This window comes from Opisthorchis viverrini (genome assembly GCF_000715545.1).
Source record: "Opisthorchis viverrini unplaced genomic scaffold opera_v5_97, whole genome shotgun sequence".
NCBI lineage: Eukaryota > Metazoa > Platyhelminthes > Trematoda > Opisthorchiida > Opisthorchiidae > Opisthorchis > Opisthorchis viverrini.
The window spans coordinates 179,866-186,246 of record NW_008751753.1 but is presented as its reverse complement, the minus strand read 5'-3'; positions in this window follow the sequence as shown (position 1 = coordinate 186,246).

Below are 6,381 nucleotides of genomic sequence, written 5' to 3'. Positions count from 1 at the left end.
ACCAGGTTAGACGGAGCACCGATAGGAAGCTATGTGAGACTTGGAATAAGAGGAGCTTGGATAATAGTCACTTGACAAGCGAGTCAGACAGTCTAAGTTTTGTTAGATCCGAAGAAGGGCAAGAGGTATAATAATAATGTTTATCCGCAACTTGTGGGTGGTATACCATCAAGCATGGTCATAGTTTTACGGTCAGAATAAAGCATGACTGGGGGGTTTGTGGGGGGTGCGGATTGCACAAAAAGAGGACAACGTCATAAACAGTGGATAATATCCGATGAAATGGTAACAATAGGTTTCTTTCCAAACTTGTTGGGAACAATTGGCATGGGGTCCGACTGGTTCAAAGACAGCCAGCTGAATTAAAGCTGAAGACCATTGCTGGCCATGAGTGACTTCGGGCGGTTAGGTAAATGGCCGGAATCACAACGAGTAAAAGTGGAGATGGAGATGGGATAATTCAAATTAGGAGCACATGGCGAGTTTTGTCTCAAAATGTGGTTTGATCTGAAAGTAAGCAGAGTCACTGATCAGGTAGACTGTAACAATAGTGTCCATATTCGTAGGCTGCACTGACTGTGAAGTGAAGCTGGTAGCCATTGACGGATATCTTAGATAGAATTGCGTGCTCTTGACCATCTGTGGCATTTGTATCTAGGAGGAACCTGATTATCGGGCCTTGGACCGATTAAAATAAGGGTATGATGGATCCCTCTTTTGGAATTAGTGTGCCTGAATCCGGCATGGAATTGAGGACATAGAACAGATTGTTTCCACTGGGAGCGGACGATTTCAGTGTTGACTGAGTGATTAGAAAATTTCAAGACGAGGGTTTTGACATCTCGACCGCCATGTCTCGGGGAACGTGATGGTATGCCATCCCCCTCGGAACGGCGGAGTCCTTGAGGGTTTGAAGGAGGGCTGATATATCAGCTGTAGAGACAGGCGGTTATTCAGCTGTGGAGATCTGAAATGCGGTAGGTTGTGTGATTCAGTTTGACAAGAAGAGATAGGTAGCAGCCAGCAAGTAAGTCTCCAGGTGGTTGGCCATGTTGAGAGAATCGGTGATAAAATTTCAGTCGGTGGAAAGCAGACAAATAACCGAGTAACTTTTTGGGGCACAACACCAACGAATTGAGCAGCCGAGCAATTTTAACCGAGAAGTGTACTTGAGAGTGGTGATCTCTCCACAGTGTTCGAGGGATATCCGTCAGGACTCGGTCAGTTGAGAGCTTACTGATGACGGGTGCTAATGAGAAATTCCGAGATTTCTGATATATCCTGCCAGCTCGGTGTATTTTGTTGTCTAAGGTTTTCAAAAACTTATCATGGCGGGAGGCATCAGGGTGAGAACTCTTAATTGAGGGAGCACGGTAAGGAGAGGTCAATAGTTTTTTTGGTAGAAAATATCCCAAGTGCGTTCTGTGTTTGGTGAGGTTGTAGCGACCCAGTCACCCATATACCTGACTGTTCAATTCACAGTTGCTCAATGGATCTCAAGGCTTGTCTTTTTTCTCATACGCACAAACACGTCGCATTAAGCTGACTCATCGGACATCGATTGCCTGCACCGCCTGGTCAGCGTAGCAGCCACCCATGTGCCGACGCGCCCACGTATACGCACTGGGGCCTACATAAAGGGAAACCGAATCCAGTCAGGACACAGACTCGCGCGCGTGCAGGGAGAAAGGCGTCAGCCAAGCACTCCAAGTCTACGGACAATCATGGAACACGTGTAGCAGCCAAACTGCGGAGGAAACACGTTACCGCCGTCCGGACTTTCACCAAGGAACTCTCACATACGATAAGCTCCTTTTTGACTTGCTATCATTTCGCATTGTATTTATTTTTATACGCGTTGCAACCCTCCAATGTCCACCATACTAAAAACATCTATCAGTGCACATACACCTTCTAATTTGTATTAGGGCTATCGCCACCTGTGCATTAAAAATTGGTGGTTGTCCGTGGACTTGTGGAGAGATTGACGTCCTGCTCCCTGCGCGCGCGAGTCTGTGTCCTGACTGGGTTCAGTTCCCCTTTATGTAGGTCTCAGTGCGTATGCGTGGGCGCGTCGGCACATAAGTGGTCGCTACGCTGACTAGCCGGTGCAGACAATCGATGTCCGATGAGTCAGCTTAATGGGACGTGTTTGTGCGTATGAGAAAAAGGACAAGCCTCGCGATCCAGTGAGTGACTGTGAGTTGAACGGCCAAGCATGTGAGTGACTGGGTTGCTTCAAGATAAAGAAGTCGCTCCAGTCCGGGAGGCCAGTAAGGATTCAAAAAGCCAGCAAAGTATCTGGAGTCTGGAGGTGGGAGAGGGAAGAACTAGGAGAAAAAGTTTCGCTATACCTGACTGGGTTGCACGAAAGGACGCGGTGGTCGCCACCTGGAAGGCATGGACCAACTGCGGCCGCGGCCAGATGACCCTCATTTAAAAAATGAGGTCTAAGATATGTTGGCCACGATCTGAGGCCAACCCTCTACACTAAGTTAGGGAAGCAGCAAGGCGTAACAAGTAGGGCTTAAAAAGGGAGACCAGGAAATATCCGGTACCCAGCACGAATTTAGACGATTGGGGAAGGGCATGTGCACTGGAGATAATACGAGGCAGATCAGCTATAGAGCGGGGGGAGAGGGCGATAGATACCACCTACTGGTATAGGGCGTTTGGTCTGTACTATGGAGGCAGTCTCTGGAATCCCTTCTAGGCTGGAATCAATAGTAGGGTTTGCAAGAAGTTCCGACTTGGAACAAACGGTAAAGCAACCAAACCTTGAGTTACCCCTGTCTGAGCGAAGAATATTATTATCTGGGATTGAGACAGCCACGTCCCGAGTTTCAAATGAAAGCCATGTTTTGGTCACACAAACCCGATTTGGTCGTGCAGTGGCGATAATGACACGGAGGGTATGGACTTTTGGCAGCAGCGAGAGGGAGTTAAACGGCTTCACTTTTGGGCCCACTGGCGAGTACACCATATTAATTAGGAATACACTAAGCTCGTTTACGGTGGAGTTCGGTGCTTTGGCTAAATTGGTGGGACAGGTAAGAGCATATGAAGTAAAGTTGACTTGACGTGCGTTCGAAATGGGCCGAAGTGCTTTCACCACTCGGGAAACGGGTGAGTAACGTGTGAAGTATGTTTGAAACCACGGTAGAAGGAAAGTGTGAGGTTCATTATGGGATAGGGAATGTCTCTGTTAGGGTGGTATACATTTAGAAGGGTTTCATAGTTGGAAAGGGTTTTGGGACATGAAGTCATTTGCATTGATGAAAGGTGTGGAGAGTGTTACGGTGCATGAAGAGGCAGTGGGTGTGGAGAAAGGGAAGCACCTGAGAATAGTCTACAGTTGGGACGGGTGTGGGCGAGAAGGATGGTCTGAGCTGACCGCCGATATTTGTGGATGTGGTGTTTCACCAAGCTCGCGGAAGGTATGGCTTGGTGTACTTCTCATGTATTTGTTGGGAGGCCGGAGCAAATCCATTTACCTCGTGATGAACAAGGGTTGTGAGAGGTGCCGCACCAGGAGGGAGTCCTACTGGGATGATGAAGGCGCTTGCAGTTTTCACGGATGGTGAAGCAGAAAGCCCATTTGCAGCAGCAACTTGGGGCTCATGGATTTGTAAGGCTATAAAGTTAGAGGCTGCTGAATAGTTTGGTGTGGAATAAATGCTGGGAGTGATCACTGAACGCTGAGAGTCGACGGGTACTATGGGAGCGATGACGCAAGTACTGGCGGTTGATGGGCCAATAGGTTCAGGTAACCGTTTGGTAAGCTGTCTTCGCGTTCGAGTACGGGCAGCCTTAAGTTTCCGGTTTGTAATTTTTTGGTGGAGAAGAGTCTGGGATGTGAACGGACGCGCGGCAACATTTGCATCCCGGAATTGCACTGTTATTGGGCAGTACATGGATGGTTTCAGCTTTCGGAGCCGTCGAGCAGTGATATGGTGTCCAGCATGCCATATGTAATCACAGTGACAGTTCTCATATGCTCAAGCGAAGTTCGATGAGTTGCGTTGAGTATTAGGACCTGATGCCGGCATTCGATGAGTTGACTAATCTCACACGCAAACGTATCAATGAGAATGAGAGCTCCTTCTAGGTTGGTTGGATCGCATGTTGCATCAGGATTTAGGAGACCGAACGGTTCGAAAGGAGGACATTTCATTTTCTAATTTATGCATAGGTGATCTGAGAATTTCCAGTTATTTCAGAAACTGAGATATTACTGGTAGATGCCAGAGAATAGTGTTCACATTTTGTAGAGGGAAAGATATGTCAGTTAGTGCTGCTGAACAATCTGAGGTTGCTTGGGGTACCGCATTTGCCGGCCTTGAAAGTTTAGGGGGTTGGGAGTTGGGTCATCTGGCTATGAGTCGCTTCTTTGAACATACTGGGGAGATAGCTGTCGCAGATTCGCAGTCTAGCAACCGCTTTGAAGGGGAGGACGGGAGCGGCGTCTTAATGAGCTATGTCGGAGCAGGTTGAGGAATAATTGATTCGAGGGGAAACGGTTGCGAGAGCTCTAGGGTAGTACGGAAAATCTAGATCGTATTGCGAGGGTCACAGACAATCTTGGCTACCTATGTGAGCTGGTAGCTTAGATGGGACTGTGGAAGCACGGACAATGGCCGCAAGTCGATAGGGACGATTTTGTAGATGAGGACTAAACGTGCTGGGCAAACTGTGGGCTAGCACTGACAAGACTAGGCCTACTGAAGAGGGACACCTGCTGGCTTTCGTGATCACGGCTAACTAGGGGACCACAGTTAAAATAGTCACCTAGTATACAAAAGATTAGAGACCAATGAATGAGCTGGAATCCAAAAGAGGTTTCGACAACACCCGACTTTGAAATTTTGGTTTCGCGTCATTTCCGTTTGGAGGAGACTCAACGAATATATCTGTCATGCAATGTGAGAAAAAACCAGAAGACATCACGCGGATAGATGCCAAAAAGAATTGGGGTACCTGATTGTCTTCAAACATGTCCTTCTTACTGCACCATGAGAAATCAACTCAAAATTTATTCACCGTCCTAGGGATGAACCGGCGCGCCTTCGCATGGACTCGCGTGGACTTCCAGATGCCTTATGAAACCTACGTCAGAACGGTTCTTGAATATGCCAACCGAATCGTTTACTTAAGACGCAAGAAGGACGTGTTAAACGAGCTGCTACAAAAATTGCTCCCAGTCTTAAATCCGTGGACTAAGAGACGTGTCTCGCGGTGTCTGGCCTATTTCTTTGAGTATCGTCGCCTCCGAGGGGACACACTTCTTACTTATGCCTTGTTCGCAAAAAGGCTTGGCCAACCTTTTCTCACCGATACCCAGCCAACGCACGGCAGAGACATCGTAGGAAGTTTCTCATTCCGGGTAGTGACTGCATGGAATAACCTTCTATCGACGGTTGCCTGCGCTCCTTCTAGAACCCAATCCAAAGCGCAATTAGGCACTAATTGGTGCGAGTCCTCGCGCTGGTAAGCGCACTGTCCCGCGCCAAGAAATTAAACAGCAGCGCTACATTCTTTGTTCACTCGTTTTTCAAGTGAACGACAAGAACAAAACCGCTCCGTGATGCCTGATCAAAGGTCATGATCGTGTGTGTCAATCGGTGAATCGGTGATCCGTGAATACTCACAGCAATTTACAAATAAACGAGCGTGAATAATTAAGAAGGGATGGCTGTTGAATCGAATCTCGATAAAATTTAGGTAGAAAGAGCGAGTTCAGTTTAAGCACACATGCAACAAAATGCAACACTCCAAGCGAATTTCCTTATTTTGCCGTGAGGTTTTTCAAGAAAAGAGCATCTACCATCAAGTGTCAACACTGCGAGTTGGTAGGTAGTGTGACAAATGTGCATGAGCGAAAGTCAGAACCAAGTTCGAACGTATCGCTCCTCAAGTTCAAGTCTCCGTCCGATAAGCGGCGGCTATAAGTGGGGTGTATCCGAAGCGAACCACCAGGAATGACGGAATATCATCTCGACTTCTCAAAAGCATTTGATAGGGTCCCACACGTCCCACTGCTCCACAAACTCGAGTCTTACGGGATTCAAGGGAAAATCATTCGCTGGATCAAGGCGTTCCTATCAGACAGGTCATTCCGAGTGAGAATAGGCTCAACCTATTCCTCTCCAGCGCCGGTCTCCATTGGAGTTCCTCAAGGCTCCGTCTTGGGACCACTCCTGTTTCTGATCTACGTCAACGACCTCCCAGACGTTCTTGCGAGTCCATGTTTACTTTTTGCGGACGACTTGAAATCCTGGAGTTCCAATGCCAGCGCCCTCCAAATGGATGTAGACGCTGCCAAGCAGTGGTCGTTGGACTGGCACCATCCTCTGAATGATGAAAAGTGCGTCCATATGTCGT